General features: G+C 42.7%; 1 pseudogene; it reads left to right on the top strand.

The window, feature by feature from the left end:
• The first annotated feature begins 15,296 nt into the window (after nucleotides 1–15,296).
• LOC101724308 (integrator complex subunit 9 pseudogene) lies at nucleotides 15,297–16,528 on the top strand (annotated as a pseudogene).
• The last annotated feature ends 875 nt before the right edge of the window (nucleotides 16,529–17,403 follow it).

The raw sequence follows: 17,403 nt of genomic DNA, 5'->3' as shown, positions 1-17,403 counted from the left end.
CCTAAAATCATTATGTTCAAGTCCTAACTCCTGGCACCTATAAATGTGCCATTTCAAATTAGAGTCTGGAGAAATAATCAAGATGAGATCATCCTGCACTACAGTGGATCCTATATCTGATCACTGGTATCACTGTAGCCTGGGAGGTAGAGATTGGAGTGATATACTCACAAGCCAAGGAGTGTCCAGGTTTGCTCATATCTACCAGAAACTTTCAAGGAGCAATATCGGTCTCTACCCCAGGGCCTTCAAGGGAAACACAATTTTGTCAACACTGACTTCAGACCTGGCTTCCAGAGCTCTGTGCTAGTAAGTTTTTCACATTAATCCTGGGATAATGTTTTAAGGAAGATTAATGTTATAAGAAAAATTGTACAGAAATTGGAAGAAAGTTTATAAAAGTAAAAAGCATCAAAAATGTTGAAGAAGTTTATATTGTTAAAGAAATTTCATCAAACCATCCAGCCAGACAGAGGAGGAGCCAGTGATCCAGAAGGGAAAACCAAAAGTTGATCTATTGAAAACAAAATGAAGAGCACATCACAGAAGCCTGAGTGATGAACAGTGAAGAGCTAGGAAAGATGAGATGAGGACTAAGAAGTGACTACCAGGTTTGGCAACATGGAAGTGTGTAGGGAAGAGGGGAAGGGGACGTTACCAGAACCTCTGCAGTAAGTCCTAGTCTCCTGCAAGGCATGGCAGCACACGGCAAAGACAAGAAGCCCTAGCTTGCAGCACCTTTTATTTAGTACATCAGGAGAAATAAATGAAACAAATGAATATTTAGATTTCAGTACTTCACATTGGGATAAACAAGGTGTAACAAAAGACTGGGGGGGGGGTTGGAAATCTTAGAACAATGCAGATGAAGATTTGGTTCCTCCCAGGAACTACACAGATGAAGATTTGATTCCTCCCAGGGTGTCTCTCACAGGTGTGGTCTTGTCCTGGAGCATTACAGCATCACGGGATCATTGAGATCTCAGTTGTGACCTGAGGCCAAAATGGAATTATGTCTTGAAATGATATAGCTGGCCTGTAGGCAGGAGAACTAGGCCTACTCAATGATTTTTCCCTAGAATTATGTAGCATTGCTTCCAACAGAATTGCATCATATGTGACCTGAAAGAGCAACAATTTCCTTAAAGTTATAGAAGTGAAAGCCTAACTGACTTAAATTCAAAAGACAACTGTCAGAGAAAGCTGCAAATAGTGCCTAGGAATATAAGAACTCCAGAGAAATCTTGCTACAAAAGGAAGTAAATAGCATAGTATAAAAGAAAATGTACTTCAAAGGAAAGATTTTATTAATAAGTGAAATCACAAGTTTGTACTGTTATTGATTAAATTGTATCCTCACCCAAAACATGTTCTTGTTCCAACTCCAGAACCTGTGAACCTGACCTTGACCTGTGTGGAAACAGTGACTTTGCAGATGTGAACTGAGTCGCCAATGCAATAAATGGACACACAGATGTGTGCAGAAGAGAATGCCATGTGATGGATGACACAGAGAAATACTGGAGTAACAAGTCCACCATGCAAAGGTCACCAAGGACTGCCTATGCCACCAGAAGCTAGGAGAGAAAGATGGGGCAGAGACTAAGAGCCTCCACTAGGAACCACTCCTGCCAGCCCCTTGGATTTGGACTTCCAGCCTCCAGCACTGGGAAATAATAAATGAATGCTTGTATCAACAGAAAGTATTTAAATATTTTACCCTTTTGCCCCACTCAGCAATTGGCAAGCTTTTGTCACCCTGCCCCCACCCTGACCACCACAGCGCCCTGAGGTTCTGCCCCACAGGATGAACTTGGTTCCCCCATGACACCTAGGAGAGCAGAGGGGCCAGGCACCAGTCTAAGAAGGGAGTGGTAGGCCCAGATCAGGCCTCCAGAGCAGCCCAGCTACCAGGGCATCAGGAGAATGGGGGACCCCATATCTCTGCTGCTGGCTGCTGGAGCTGGGGCTGGCCAGCCACTGAGGAAGTTGGGATTTCGAGCCACTGGGACTCATGGGAAGGGAGCCTGGTGCTCTGCCTTCCACAGGCCCACTTTTGTGCTCAAAGAAAAGGTCTGGCCTTTGTGCCCTGGGCCACCACAAGGACCACTGGGCACTTGCCTGCACGCCCTTGACATCATCACATGCAAACGTCAGTGGGGCAGGGCCTCCTACCTCCTTGATGTCACTGTTCCCCTAGCAACTCATTGCACCTTTAGCAGGAGGCTAGCAGGTTCCAGCCCAAACTGATTAACTAAGCTAATTAAAGAGACCATATGTAAAAATGAAAAATAAAAATGGGCTGGAGTTGTAGGTCAATGAGAAGGATAGGGGTTCAATCACTGGTACCATGAGTACTGTTTTTCTCATTCAAGTACTGTTTTAGCTATATTCTACAAACTCTTAGCAGAGTGGAACTCTTTCTACAAACTTTTTGTTTGTTTCTTTGTTTGTTTTGGTACTGGGTATCGAACTTGGGTCCTTGTGCTTGTGAGGCAGGTGGTGGAAACACTGAGCTAAATGCCAGGTCCAATAGCTTGTATTTTTATCTTTGCCAGTAGGAAAATCATGCTTTCCAGATTGTTGTCATTACCTCTTTCACCCAAGGTTATTTAGTTGTGTGATACCTAGTGTCCAAATAGTTGGATATTTTCCAGAGATAGTGTTGTTACTCATTTCTAATTTGGTAGCTTCATTTCAGGGAAAATACTTTACATGGATTAAATCATCTTGACTTATTCCTCTTATTAAAATTTATTTTATGATCTTAGAATATATTCCATTTTAGTAAGAAGTGTGTTGTGCAAGTCTACCTGTTCTTGCTGAACTTCTGCTTTTTTTCTATCACTTATTGAGGAAGGGATATTGAAATCTCAAGTAACACCTGTGGATCTGTCAATTTCTTTTTGTAGTTCTATGAATTTTTGTTTCTTGGGTACATTAATAATCAGAATGGTATATTTCCTAATTAATTGAAACTTTTATATAATGAAATGACTTTATGGCCTGGAGTAGTTTTGATAGGAAATCTACTTGGATATAAAGAAAGCTTTTCCTGTTGAGCTTTCTCTTGTCAAGTGTTAGTGTGGTACATTAAAACATCTTTTTAAAAACTTATGTCTCTACATTGAAAATGTATTTCTCACAGGCAGGATCTATTTACAGCCAGGGTGTATTTTTTACATAGCTGGCTACTTTTTTATTCAGTCTGAAAGTCCACCTTGTAATAGGAGATTTAGGCCAATTTCATTTCCCATGATTACTGATGAACAGTTTACACATTTGTGCTCATGTTTATCTCCCCTGCCAGGTAAATATTCAGTGGCTACCTTGAACAATGTGAAGGTTAGGAGGAGGGGCAGTGCCTTGTGCAGTTGGAAATCTATATATTTTGACTCTCTTCAAACCTACGTATTAATAACTACTACTAATAGAAAGGAGGGCTTGCTGATAAACAGTTGATTAACACATATTGTTTATGTTAAATATATTGTATGTGAGGGAAATACAAGAGAACTGTGAGGGAGCTTTTTAGTGTGATAGGCCATTTCCTGGAGGGGAGAACTGCTGTCCTGGGAGTGGCATTCCCCAGCCTCAGATCCAGCCATTTGGAACAGGAAGGAGATTTCACCATAGGAGCAACAGGAGGTGAATACAAAATGAATGCACTTGTGTATTTGAGTAATACAGTATCTTCATGTCTGCTTATGTTTGTCTTGACTTCAGATTGTACCATTTACAGGCTGTAGTTGTGTGCATGAGTTGATAAATTTTTGCTTTCTAATGTATTTATGTATATTTTATGGTTGTAAATGATGAGAGACTGTGATCCATATGTACTTCCTTATTTTTAATATCTCTGAGTTCCTCTCAGAAGTTTTTCTCTTTCTTGTTATATTGCAAGTATTTTAAAAATCAGCATATAAGTGGACCTGCATATTTCCAGTCTGGATTGTTTAAAGAGCCAATGGTAGATAAGTTTGTCTCTCATTGTGCTCTTTATAATTGTTTTCATCTTTCCAAGTACAATTTGATTTTTGAAAAATAGCCTTCATGCCTGTACTTCTGGTTTTGAATTTCTTTGGGAACAGTTCACTTTTAAACAGATTGCTCCTTCTCAGTCTTGTTCTTATTCCTGGTTAGGTGTAACTGAATAGCAGTCAATAGAGGGATAGTCCACCCTGTACTGGTGTTCATGGATACTGGGGGGGTGTCCAGGGGTACCTTCTAGGCTCTTGTCCTGTTGAAAGAATTGGACAAGATAAGGGGAGAACATAGAGCTTTTGCATTTTTTAAAGGTAAAAGTAGGGAGAAAGGGGAGAAAAAGTGCTCTGAAAATGAAGAAAGGCTCTCATAAAAAGGAAGTGGTCTGACGAGTGAGTGTGGAGCAACACACAGAGGGGACCACTACAAGGAAAAGGAGACAGTGGCCATGAGGCCAATGGCCACAGTCTTTTATACCCCCATTCTGATTACAGATCTGGGCTGCCTATGTAGGGCTCTGAAGTTGCTCTGTGCATGTGTCCTGGCCATGATTAACAGGTCTCCATGATTGAGAGGTCACACCCAATTGCCCAGCTGCTGGGCCATGCCCTAATCTCCTAGCTCACTGGGACATGGCCTTTCTGATCACTCTACCCATAGTCCTGTGCACTGTGCCTATTTCAGCCTGACTTATGGGTGTGAACACTCTTCCTGGAACTGTGTGAGCACCAGGCACTGTTTCCTCTGATACTTTCAGGTAGTTTTTCCTTCATTCTCGTGTAGTTTCCTGGCACATTTGTGTTGTTCCTCACTCTGCTCAATATTCAAGGAGGGCTCTCTGCAGATATCCATGGTGCTTTCTCCTTACTGCCCTCTAGCATTCTGTCCTGCAAACTCCATCTGCCTTTGTTTTACCAGACTTAGCTTCAGCACCTCAGCTCAAGGTCTGGGGGACTCAACTTAAGTTCCTGCTCCTGTGGCATGGTCTGGGAAGTCTCTAAGGGCAGCAGGGAGCCTGGGACATTAGGAAGGCTTACCTAATCTGTTTCCTGCTGGTCAGCTATCATTGTCTTCATTAAGTGAGGGCTGTTGTCTTGGAAATTGTTGTTTAATGTATTGTGTCAGTTGAGGTTGTTTCAGACAGGAAGATAAGCCTGTACTCATGACTCCCCTTGGCTAGTAGACTGCCACAGAGCCTCAATACCTTCTGGAGAATAATGAGCATGCTCTTCTTCACACTCTGCCTAACTTCTCCCTGTTCCTTTGCATTTCTCAGTGCTGCCATCTCTTCCCCTGGGAAATCTTCCAGAGCTGACTGTACATCACATTCCTGTATGTGATCACAGATCTTTCCTTACAGCATCTATGTGAATTTATAATGATCTTTGTTTTGTCTTTTCCATTAGACTTGAAGGTAAACAACAGCAGGGAGCTCATGTATTTTATCTGCAGGGATTAGTATAGTGTGTTTCACATTGTGGGCACTCCGTATACATTGTTCAGTCTATGAATGACTGAATGTGCAAATGGAAATTTCTTTATATGTAAAAGGTGGTCCTATATTTTATTTCTGTCTTCTTTCTCCCTGATACAGATACTGTTAAGCTGCTGAAAATCTGGGGTGTATTTTATTCATGTAATAAATTAATAGAACTGGAAAATATGTAGAAGAAAAATTGAAAATAAAAGTAGTAGACTATAAAAAGAGCTATCAGAAACAAAAGAACAAAATCACAGAATATGAAAAAGCAGAACAGGTACAAGAACTCTCCAATGCAAAGTATAATATCCTAGGTTTAAAGAAATGTTTGGACTACTTACTTTATACTGCAGATAGGGGAATTTTTATTATTCTTGACTAACTTCTGAGGGCTTTCAGGGGAGAATACTTCTTTGGAAATAAAATGACACCATGTTCATTGTGAATACTTATAATAATTAAATGTGCATTTTCCAAATCATGATTCTGATTTAATGACTATACAAGCCCACCATATAGAAATTTTACTATTTAGCAAATAGAATTGTGAGGTTTAAAAATATACATTTGCATTACAATTAGTGCTACAATGCACATCCTTTATGTAACTCATTTCCCATGTTACTAATGTTTTACTTTGAATAAATTTTTAAATTTTGTATTCAATTTTGAATTATTTTGTTAAAGTATAGGAATTTAAAAAATATACCTTTGGTGTTTCTAAATTGTGCTCAATCAGTGTATAGTAATTTACAATTCTACCAACAGAGTATGAAATGACTATTTTTTAACCTAGAAAAGTTTTAAAATAATTATACAGTTTTATTTTTGTGTGCACGTGTGTGTGTGTGTGTGTGTGTTCATGTGTGCATGCACATGCAGTGACAAAGAGCAAACCTAGGACCTCCTACATGTTGTAAGGCAAGAACTTTATAACTCAGTGAGAATACCATTCCTGATTGATACTTGACATGCACGAAATAAAAAGTAAAATGGAAAGTGATTATTGATTACTTTATTCAACATTTCTCTTTCATACATAGATAAAATTAATTCAAATTTCTATGTTGAAAGAAAAGATTATTCTTTGTCATTTCATTATTCCATCCTGTGTTGTAATACAAGGTTTTAAAAAATTATTTAAAAACTATACAACAATGACCAGGATTGCCTGAAAGTTTTAAAATAATAAACATAAAAGATGTGATCATAATTATTAGACTCTTTAGTGTCCTCTTGTATTAGAATAATTTCTAAATATATGTTCTGTGTAAGACAGCTGAAGGCACTATCTTATACTGTGAATCATTTTTGAGATATATACAATATTTGAGGAACACAAAATTTTACATATCATGAATTTATAAACTTGTGAAGAATCATTATAAAATTGGTATATGCTTACAATGGCTAACATTTGTCCTTGTTTTGAAGAATTGGTATACCCACATATTTTTCATCTCTCAGTTCGGATGCCCCTCTCACCAGACCCAGAAACCTCAGGCCCTGGGACTAGAGAAAACCCAGGGGCAGGGAATCCCAGAGCTTCCAGAGGCTGAAGAAGGAGAATCACAGATTTAAGACCTGCCAAGCCCAATTAGTGAATTAGTTAGACCATGCCTCCCTCAAAACAAAAAAGAAGAGAAAAACAAAATTTAAAATGATGGGGGAATAGAACTCAAGGAGAAGTGCCTCACTCAAATTCTAGTACCAAAAAAAATAGGAAAAAAAGAGAATGACCAAATCTTTTCCAAATAAGATATCCAGATCCAGAGAGGATATATGCAGTATCATATTTTTAGCCATCTCATTTAAATTCTTAAAAATAAAAATTAGAAGCAACACAAATACCCACCAGTATGCCAATGTCTACATGATCATCAATACTATGAAAGGTGTGTTGACTAATGCACACATGCAAGAGGAACTGCAAAAGCACATATAATTCCTGAAATTATATGTGATTTTTATTGTTTTTTTAAATTTTTCTCCACTATAGAAATAATGAATTTATGTAATATAAACAGCATGTTCTCAGGCTGATTATACAAAATCAAATCAAAAACACTGATAATTCAAGGATGTACCCTCACAATCCACCCCAAAAACCAAGACACAAACAAAATGAAACAAAATAACAACAAAAACATCCTCAAGCTTGGCTTACAACAAGTAATTCAAAATGCACTTTAACAATTCTAACATTAAACGTCCATCAGCAGTATGATCAAGCAATTTCACATCTAAGTTTCTCCCCTAATAAGTGACACCATACAAGCAGGTGTGTAAGGTCACAGCATGATATGTCTTGGTTCTTATTTTTTGCCCCCATTACCTGTGCACCCTTCACCCCCTCTGCCCTTCCCTATTTACATAGATTTCATTTCCATTTTTTTTCTTTTCTCATAGTATATCATGTACAGGTACAAACACCCAATGATAAATGTAAATGAATTGTATACCTAAAATGTACCAATAAAAAAACAAAAAAAATTTTACCTGACATTTCATAGTATAAACATATCCACATTAGACTCTTGGTTATGCTGCATACAAATTTTTTGAGACTGAGTGGTAAGTATAAAAAAGTACGCTATTCTGATAAAAATTCTTACAAAAATTGGGTAAGAAAACCCCTGAAATCAGTTCAGTAGTTAACTTCAGTAATTTTTATTAACTTGATATTTCTTTTTACTTGAAAGTAAGTGGAAAACCCCCAGATTTGTGCATTAAAAAGCTAAATGTACCCTATAAAAAGGTCACAACAGCTTCACTTTTAAATCAACATTGGAAACAAAACAAATGGCCATCTGCAGATGGATGAGGAGCGATTCCTACCCCATTCACACAATGGGCTGTGAGGGCTTCACCAGTGACAAGAAGCAGCACATGGGAAACCCACCATGGTTTACTGCCTGAAGAAGACCTGCAGAAAATATATATATATATACTGAATGGTTACAGCTCTACACCCTCTAGGAAGGACAAATCAAGTGGTCAGCATACAGCATAGGATGAGGGGACAGGAGGGGATAACTGTGGATAGAGGAAAAATTCCCAAGTGAACTGTGAATATGCTCTGCATCACCACTGGGGCAATGATCTCCAGGGCCTCACAAAGACTGCACCTTGAAGTCACCACCTGCTGTCCCTTTGCACTAGGTCACAGCGCTGAACACTGGACTTTGTGGTTGAGTTCAGTATCTGAGTGTGAATACCTTTAAATGTGCACCTGAAAGTTACAACCTGCAATGAATCTTCCATTACGGGCCATCCAGGAGATAATATTTCAAATGTTTTTAGCTCTTAAAGAAAATGACTAAATATTTTTGGAACATCTCCACAGTCAGTGTTTGAATTGAAATAATAATGAAGGCAACCCAGGAAAGAAAATCCTCCTAAAATTCAACAGATCTTTAAGTAATGACCCTGAGCACTGTGTATTGAGAGAATGAATCCTTCAGATGGAAAATCACACCCTCAACCATGCCTGCTGCATCTGAAGCTTCTACATATATGTTGCAATAAAACTTAAAGTTTTTCAACCTGTACCATTACAAACAGCTTTTTTAGTTTTTCATTGCTGTTTTTAAGGAGCATTCAAATTTCTTCTACTATGAAAGGGATGGGCAATAACTTCCTAAAATTATGAAAAGCATTATACCACCCAATATATGCACACCCATATAGCAACACAATATATAACAGCTGAATCTTGGAAACAGCACAAAGACCCATCAAAAGTGTAGTGGTTAACAAAGATCCAGAATCTCTCTCTCTTTTTTTTCCACAAAAATGGAGCATTTATCAGCAACAGAAAAGGATAAGCTTGAGGCCTTATGCACCTTGAGATCATAGTATTTATTGAAATTAAACTGACACACATTTTCAAATATTGCATTGTTTCACTGTAAAAGGGTAAAAAAGGTCTAAATTACATAACAGATATTGGGAATAAAAAAAGAACAAATAGAAAAGGGAATAATGGAGGTGGGAGGGAGAAATTAAAAAGGGATGATGGAAAAAGTATAGCAAGAAAAAATGGAAGCAAAGCTTTTGTAAATAATGAGGGGAAGAAGAGTTACCAAGAGAATAGAGGACTGGGGAAAAGGAAATCGTGATACATCACGTAGAGAACCACATTCCCTATCATGACTGTGATCAGTATGTATATCTAAAATGCACCAATAATATTAATTTTACTAAGCCTCCTTGATGGTAAAGTATTTCTGGAATGATATATACATAATACAACGTAGTAAATTTTTCTGCCAAAATAAAAATAAAGGAAGGGGCCATAGGATCTTCTTATAAGAGGAGAAGGCTCTGCTTATGGACCCCAGGACATGATCTCACTTCCTCGGTGACAGGTCCAAGCAGAACTTGGAACCCTGGAGTCAGCAGGCACCACAGTCTCACCAAGGCTGCCTAACAGTCACTTGGCTGAAGAGAGTCAGCAGTGAACATGCTGTGCTACTGTCCAGGGCTTGAGGAAGAAGCCTCAGGATCCCACACAGCGAAAGCACTTGGGAACGGATGAGAGGATGGATGACTAAGGCCAGACACTACAGGCCACTCACCAGGAACCACCCAGTCCTCATGGGCAGCACAGGGCAGGTCTCACCACACCCAGAGACCTCGGGGCCTGAGATGAGAGGGACCCCAGGGCAGGTCTCCCTCAACCTGGCCACCAGGCACTCTGAGACACTGAGTCCAGAACAAGAACATTTAGGCCTGCCCACCACTGTGAGTCCCCTGCACCTCTCCCACCCTGGGTCTTCACCCTCTGTGTGGGGGGTGGGAGGACAGGGTCAGGGGAGAAGCTCCTCCTGGGCAGGAGCAGGTGCTGGGAGGCTGGGAGCCCATTGTCCTGTCACATCTCAGCCATGACAGGGCTGGCAGGAGGAGGCCACTGCCCAGTGATGATCCACAGCCCCCGGGGCCATCTCCTGTCCTCCTGGGGTAGAAGCCTGTGACAGAGCTCTTTGCCTTTGGGGAGCACAAGGTTACCTGGGGCAAAAACACTACAAACTGTGACAAGGCAGAGCCTCATGCTGTCTGCCAGCTGCTGGACACTGTCCCACCAGAGCTGCACATAGGACATCAGGACATCAGGCTGGAGCTGTCACTGGGGCTTGTGTGCCATGTGCCTGTGACACACACTGGGCCAAAATAACAACAGGTGACAGCTCAGCCCCAGGGTGTGTGTATGTGTGAGCAGAGGGGACTCTGTACTAAGGTCACAGGGGGACAGAGAGGCCCCTTGCAGACAGACAACACCTTCACCTCCTCCCTGCAGGACTTGGTAACAGTGGGCAAGGGTGCTGCTCCCAAAGGTATCTGGGTCCCATGTCACCAATGTCCATATCCTCTCTGCTCAGTCTTAATATTGAACAGGGGCAAGGTCACCATCCACATGCTGGAGGAGACCCAAGAAAAGGATGTGGACAAGGTGTCACTTCAATCCTGCCATGATTGCATTCAGCCATTTCACCTCACTGTAACTCCTGGCCCAGGCATCCATGTGGCTGATTCCTCATCTCTACCCTGGGAGGGGTCTCAGGACCCATGGGATGTTGCTTGTAATGTATGGAGTTACACACAACCTCTCCTCAGCTAACAAGCTGTGCTAAAAGGCTAGTATTTCTAGGTGTCCCTTCTGAAATTTAACTCTGATATGTGGCTCACTTTCTCCACGATACTCCTGTGCCTTCCTGGTAGAAGCCACTATGGACAGTTCAGAGTTTGATCAAGGCTTAATCCTCCATCCCTCCTGATGAGTCATGGGTGGGACGCCAATTCCATGTCCCCCCACAGTCCCCTCACAGATTGGAAATCAGGTGGCCCAGAGCCTGGCAGAGGTCTGCACAGTGAGGACAGCACAGGCAGGAATGCAGGACACCCTGAGGGAGGCCCCGGGGTGGGCCTTCCTGGATAGCTGGCTCATCAATGGGCCCTCCTTCCTGGACCCCAGAAAGGCCTGCATTTCTTCCCCACAGGAGGGGATGGTGGGAAGGTGAGTTCTTCTCTCACCAACCCAGTGGACTTGGCCACTATGGCTTGAAATTTTGAGAAGGTGCAAGTCCCTCTCAGCCTCACTTGCAATTCTGAGCAATGGAGTACTGGGAAAATCAAGCCCACATCATGGCTGTGGGATAGAATGCAGCCTCTATGGTAAGGGTTGACCCTGGCCTTGGGCCCAGGGAAGACCATCTACAGCAGCCATGCTGATTCACACAGATGATCTTCCACCCCCAGTGGGAAGCTGAGCTTCCCTCTCACTGAGTCCTGCACTTGGGGAAATTTGTTCTTGTCATTTTAAAGATTGAAGAGTCACTCTATGGGCTTCAGAGTGGTCCCACAGCAGCAATCCTTGGGCATACATAGGTCCCAGGCCCACTCAGACATCATGCAACAGCAGATGAGTACATCACCTCATGAACATACATGCAAACACACTAGGCACAGACACTTTTCCAGGCACTGACCATGATCCAATAACCACAGCACTGCCTTCTTGGATTTTAATGCTATTTAGGCTCCTTACATTCACCTTGGACCTCACAGCAAGTATTTTCCTCAACTGGCTTCACTAGTTGTGGATAAGCAGCAGTGCAAGAGGAGTCCAGGAGAGGTACAGACACTGAGGAAACCTTGGCTACATGAGCTACAGCCTGAGGAGAGAAAGATCAGCACAGACACCTACTATCCCTCACTTCTCAGGTAGTTATGGAGCAGCAGCCCTATGCCCTTGAGTACAACCACACAGCAGAGAGAAGACTCTGTCCTCATGGAGCTGACAGTGGGAATAGGCATGGACTCATGGGGTCAGTCTGCTCTGAAGAAGGCAAAGGGTGTAACACCACTGAACAAGGGCTCTCTCACATGGAGCCTTCTCTCAGGCTCACAGGGCTCCAGGGCAGGACTGCTACATCAGGTGTAGGGAGCAGGTGGGGTTTACTAATGGACAGACTGGGCAGGGGGCTCAGGTGTCCTGGGAAAATAGTTTAGGAGCAAAGGCTCAGCTTCTCTGCCTGCTACCTAACTTCCACAGCTCCACGCCCTCTGACCTTGACTCCTTGCTGGAGCTGCTCTCCCACATGCATCACACTGCCAAACTTCTCCTGGACCAGCTGGAGAAAGAGGAGCCCACTGAGGCAGAGCCTAAGGATAAGGAGCAGGAGGGTATTGTCCTGTGGGCATGGGGCAGGGATGGGACTTTGAACACAGAGAGGTCAAATGGGAATGGGGTGACTCAGGACCAGTGAGACACTGGTTCCAGTGGGCATGTACAGTCTGTGGAAAGGGACTTCCTGCTGGAGGCTTCCTACACAGAGCTCTCTGACAGGCAGTGGGAACATTGTGCCCCAGGAAGGAACATGGACTGTTGGTGAACTTTTCTACTCTTGTAGCTGTAGGGTCAGCTCCAGCCCAAGCTGAAGACCCATCAGCAGAGCACATGCCAGTTCCACCTGCAGCTGCATCCCCAGCTCTGGCACCACAGACATACCAAGCACCAGGAATCCCTTCTTCTCCAGCTGCACAGCTGGGGCAAATGGTGGCTCCTCAGCAGGTGTCAGCTCCTGACCTCCCCTTAGGGCCAGCTCCTGCCCCACACCTGCCACTCCCCTCCATTACTGTTGCTCATGTTCTGTTCTTTACTTTTGCACTTATTTTCTGGATTTATGTTAATAATGGAGTGATTTTTAAATAAAAGCTAAGATTTTACTGTTGCTTAATATGATCGGCTTGGTGGCATGAAGTGCCTTCTCAGTGCAGTGAATATGACACCTCTGTCCAGGTCCAGAGCATTTTCCTCAGTGCTGCACCCATGAGTGGTTCCTCCCCTCTCCCTCACTGCTAGTCCCTGGCCACCACTCTTCTTATGTCCCTGTAATTTACATTTTTCTACAGTTTTTAGCTCAGTGCAATCAGATTTCTCCTTGGCCTGGAAGAGACTCATGAATCTTGCTTTACATAGTAAGGAAAATCCTACATAGATCCTATGAATTTTTCATTCACCTATTCAGTAAATTATACCCTTGTTTTTGTCAGACAAGACAGTTTTTAATTGGTGCAACATTGAATGAAGAATAAAAGGACATCATCAGTCATCCTACCAGGAACCATGGCCTCCCTCAGAGTCCTTCCTTTTCCCCGTGTCTCAGTGATCAGGCTATGTGTTTCACATGCTGGGTACAGGTGTCAGGCCACAGCTTCCCTGTCATCTCATGTACACAATGGGGACATGACCTCTTCATGCTCTATCCCTTGGCATATTCCATGGTTCAATGACACTGTTGTCTCAGCAACCTCTGGTCAAGTCATTTTTTTCAGATTTTCATGCCCATGAAACAGCCAAAAGGAAAAATTTGTATCTCTAAACCTCATTTTTAAAAGATGGACTCCTGCAGGTGGTGGCACTGCATCACAGTCATGGTTGCATGGGTAGGGTCAGACTCATATTTCTAACATCTGCCTGTTCCATGTGGTAGAACGAACACTCAGAACCAAGGGTACTCAGCTCCCAGTGACCTCTGGGACATGCAGCTCTACAGGAATCCAGGGGTCAGGGGAGCATTCCATAGCTAACATTTGTCATATATTAGAGGACAGAGGGGCAACACAGTGCTGCCCAACCACTCCTATGTGAAATGGACACATCTTCTCTAGATTACCATCCAGATATACCATTAAATTTTATTTTTAAAATATAACATTTTAAAACATTCACAACATACTGAATACCAAGGGCTGAAGTTCCTAATCGGGATCAGTCTAGTCTTGCACCTAGACCCTGCAGAATCTTCTTGACTAAGGCACTTTACAAATCAGTAATTTGTTTTACATTACTGAGCTTTGAATCTGGGACCTTCTCACTGAACTACATCACCATCCCATTTAATATTTTTTAAATTTTGTCATAGGATCTCAGTAAGTAGCTAATTTGCTCAAAATGGACTTGAATTTCTAATCCTCTTGCCTCAGCCTCCCAGAGTACTGGAATTATAGGTCTACACCACCTCAACAGGATTCACTAAGCAGTTTTTAAAAAATGGATTTTGTGGGTACATGTTAGGTATACAATATGAGATGCATCATTGGAAATTTGCACCTTTGCATAATCTCTCTTGGTTATTTTTTCCCTATTCCCCTGCCCTCCCTTCAACCTCTCCATCCCTCCCTATTTACAAAGACTTTGTTTCCATTTTTAATTTTCTCATATGTATCCCATTCCCTTTCCTTTCCCCAAGCCCTTCCACTTCCCCTTCCCTTTTACCCCTTTCTATCCTATTTGACATGATCTATTATATCTTTTAGTGCTTACTTACACTTTCAGTTTCTCACACTTCAGAAACTATGTGGTATTTACACATGTGTATCCTATTTATTTCACTTAAGAGTATCAAATCAGGGAAGATGCCTCCAGGGCTCAAGAAGTGGTGAGACTGACATTGAACATCTAAAAGTCCTATATGAAACTGTCCAGGGTGTGTAATCTTCCTGGCTGGTCCCTGGAGGATGGAAATGCTTTCTTAGACAAGGAGTTAAAGGAGTGCTCAGGTCAGATATTTGTGGATTCTGTGCCTAAATTCTGCTTAGCAGAGACTAAGATAATTGACCTGTCCACAGTAGATGTAATTCTCATCTCTATCACTGCACGGTGGTGCTGTCCTACATCATGGAGCACATGGGATTCACAGGCACAGTGTATGCTATGGAGCCTGATGTCCAGATTGGCAGGATTCTCATGGAAGAGCTGATGAATTTAATTGAGAGTGCCAAAGACTCTGTCTGCCTCCTTGTGGAAGAATAATGACATACAGTTCCCATGGACCAAGCTTCTCTCAAAAACAGCAATGTTCTTGCTCTGACAGGGCTTACCCAGATCCCCACTGCAAACCCTGATGGCATGGTGGGAGAGTTTTGCAGCAACCTGGCACTGACAGTCCAGAATGGGGTCAACATGCTGGTTCCCTGCTACCCTTCTGGAGTGATCTATGATGTCCTGGAGTGCCTGTACCAGTACATCAACTTGGCCAGCCTCTCCAGCATCCCCTTTTACTTCATCTCCCCAGTGGCTAACAGCTCCCTGGAGTTCTCCTGGATTTTTGCCAAATGACTTTGTCACAACAAACAGAGCAAGGTGTATTTCCCAGAGCCTTTTCCTCATGCAGAGCTCATTCAGACCAACAATCTGAAGCACTACCCCAGCATCCATGGAGACTTCAGCAACAACTTCTGGCAGCCGTGTGTGATGTCCACCAGGCACCCTTGGCTCTGGTTTGGGGACATGGTCCACTTCATGGAGCTCTGGAGGAAAATCTAGTCTCAACACTGTCATATTTACAGAATCTGACTTCTCCTACCTGGAAGCACTGGCTCCCTATTAGCCCTTGGCCATGAAATGAATATACTGCCCCATCGACACACACCTCAACTTCATCCAGGTGTTCAAGCTGCTTAAAGAAGTGCAGCCCCTGTACTTGGTCTGTCCTGAGCAGTACACCCAGCTGCCCCCAGCCCAGTCACAAAGGATGGACCTCATGATCAACTGCCAGCCCCTACCCATGTCCTACTGGCAAGCCGAGGTCCTGCCTCGGCCCTTCAAGCATTGGTATGAGAAGATTGAAATCATGCCTGAGCTTGCTGACTTACTCCTTGGTGCCCCTGGAGATCAAGCCTGGCATCTCCTTGGCAACTATCTTAGCCATGATGCACACAAAAGACAACAAGCATGTGCTTCAGCCCCCTCCTAGGCCTGTGCAGCCTGCAAGTGATAAAAAGAGAAAGAGTGTGACCAATGATTTTCCAGACTGCAAAGTGCTGAGGCCAATGCTGAGTGGCTCCATCCCCATAGAGCAGTTTGTGCAAACCCTGGAGAAGCACGGCTTCAGTGATATCAAGGTGGAAGACACACCCAAGGGCCATATTGTCCTGCTCCAGGAAGTGGAAATGCTCATACAGATTGAAGAAGATTCAACCCACATCATCTGTGACAATGATGAGATGTTGAGGGTATGACTGAGGGCCCCTGTCCTCAAATTCTTACAGAAGTTCTAAAGGGGATAGAGAACCATTTCCTCTCCCTGAAATTCATCATTTCTCCCAGCTAAAGAAGGGTGATGGGCAGGGTCCTCATAGTACCATCTGGCCTCAAGAAAACAGGTGGCTCTGAGGGGAAAATAATCCAGAGCTCCAGCCAGGATCTGCTCCCTGGCTTCTTGGAGTTGTTCAGGGAGGAACTTTTTCTTTAAGCTTCACAGTCCTGTCCTTTCTAATTCTGGCACTCTTGAACAGCTGAAGGTGACATAAGCATGGCTGAATCCTTTCCTAAGAGCCTAACGGTGGACAGGGAAGTAAAATGGTGACCACCTTATGTGATGTGGGCCTGTGTTTGGCTTTAATGGTTCACAGACCTCTTCTCAGGAACAAGTCTGCTTATCTGTACAGAGTTCTGCACCTGAAAAAAAGGTGATGCAAAAAATTAGGTCTTTTATACTGTGGCCCATTCTTGTTAATAAAATGTATTTTAATAGCAAAAAGGGTATCAAATCAATGTGCAACCATTTAGCTATAAATACCTCTAATTTATGATTTTTTAAAGCTGAGTAGTACCTCTATTTCATAAAGAAAAAAACCCCACAGTTTCTTTTTAAGCCTCCAGTTGTTGGGCAACTGAGCTGCTTCCAAGTTTTAGCTTTAAAAATTGTGTTGCTCTGAACATGGTGCACATATATCACTGTGGTATGATTCTTTTAAATCTTTGGGGAAGATACCCAGCAGGGGAATAGCTGGGTCAAATGGGACTTTCAATCCTAGTTTTCTGAGGCATCTCCACACTGATTTCCAGTGTCAGTTTGGAAAAAACAAACTCTTAAATCAACCACTATGTCTAGGTATCAACCTTTAGGACTGGGGTCAATTTGTTAGCTCTG

Source organism: Heterocephalus glaber, unplaced genomic scaffold (assembly GCF_053883595.1).
Source record: "Heterocephalus glaber isolate CG9 unplaced genomic scaffold, H.glaber_assembly_v1.0 deba00000896, whole genome shotgun sequence".
Taxonomy (NCBI): Eukaryota; Metazoa; Chordata; class Mammalia; order Rodentia; family Bathyergidae; genus Heterocephalus; species Heterocephalus glaber.
Note: the sequence above shows the minus strand (reverse complement) of the source record. Positions and strands in the feature narration are given on the sequence as shown.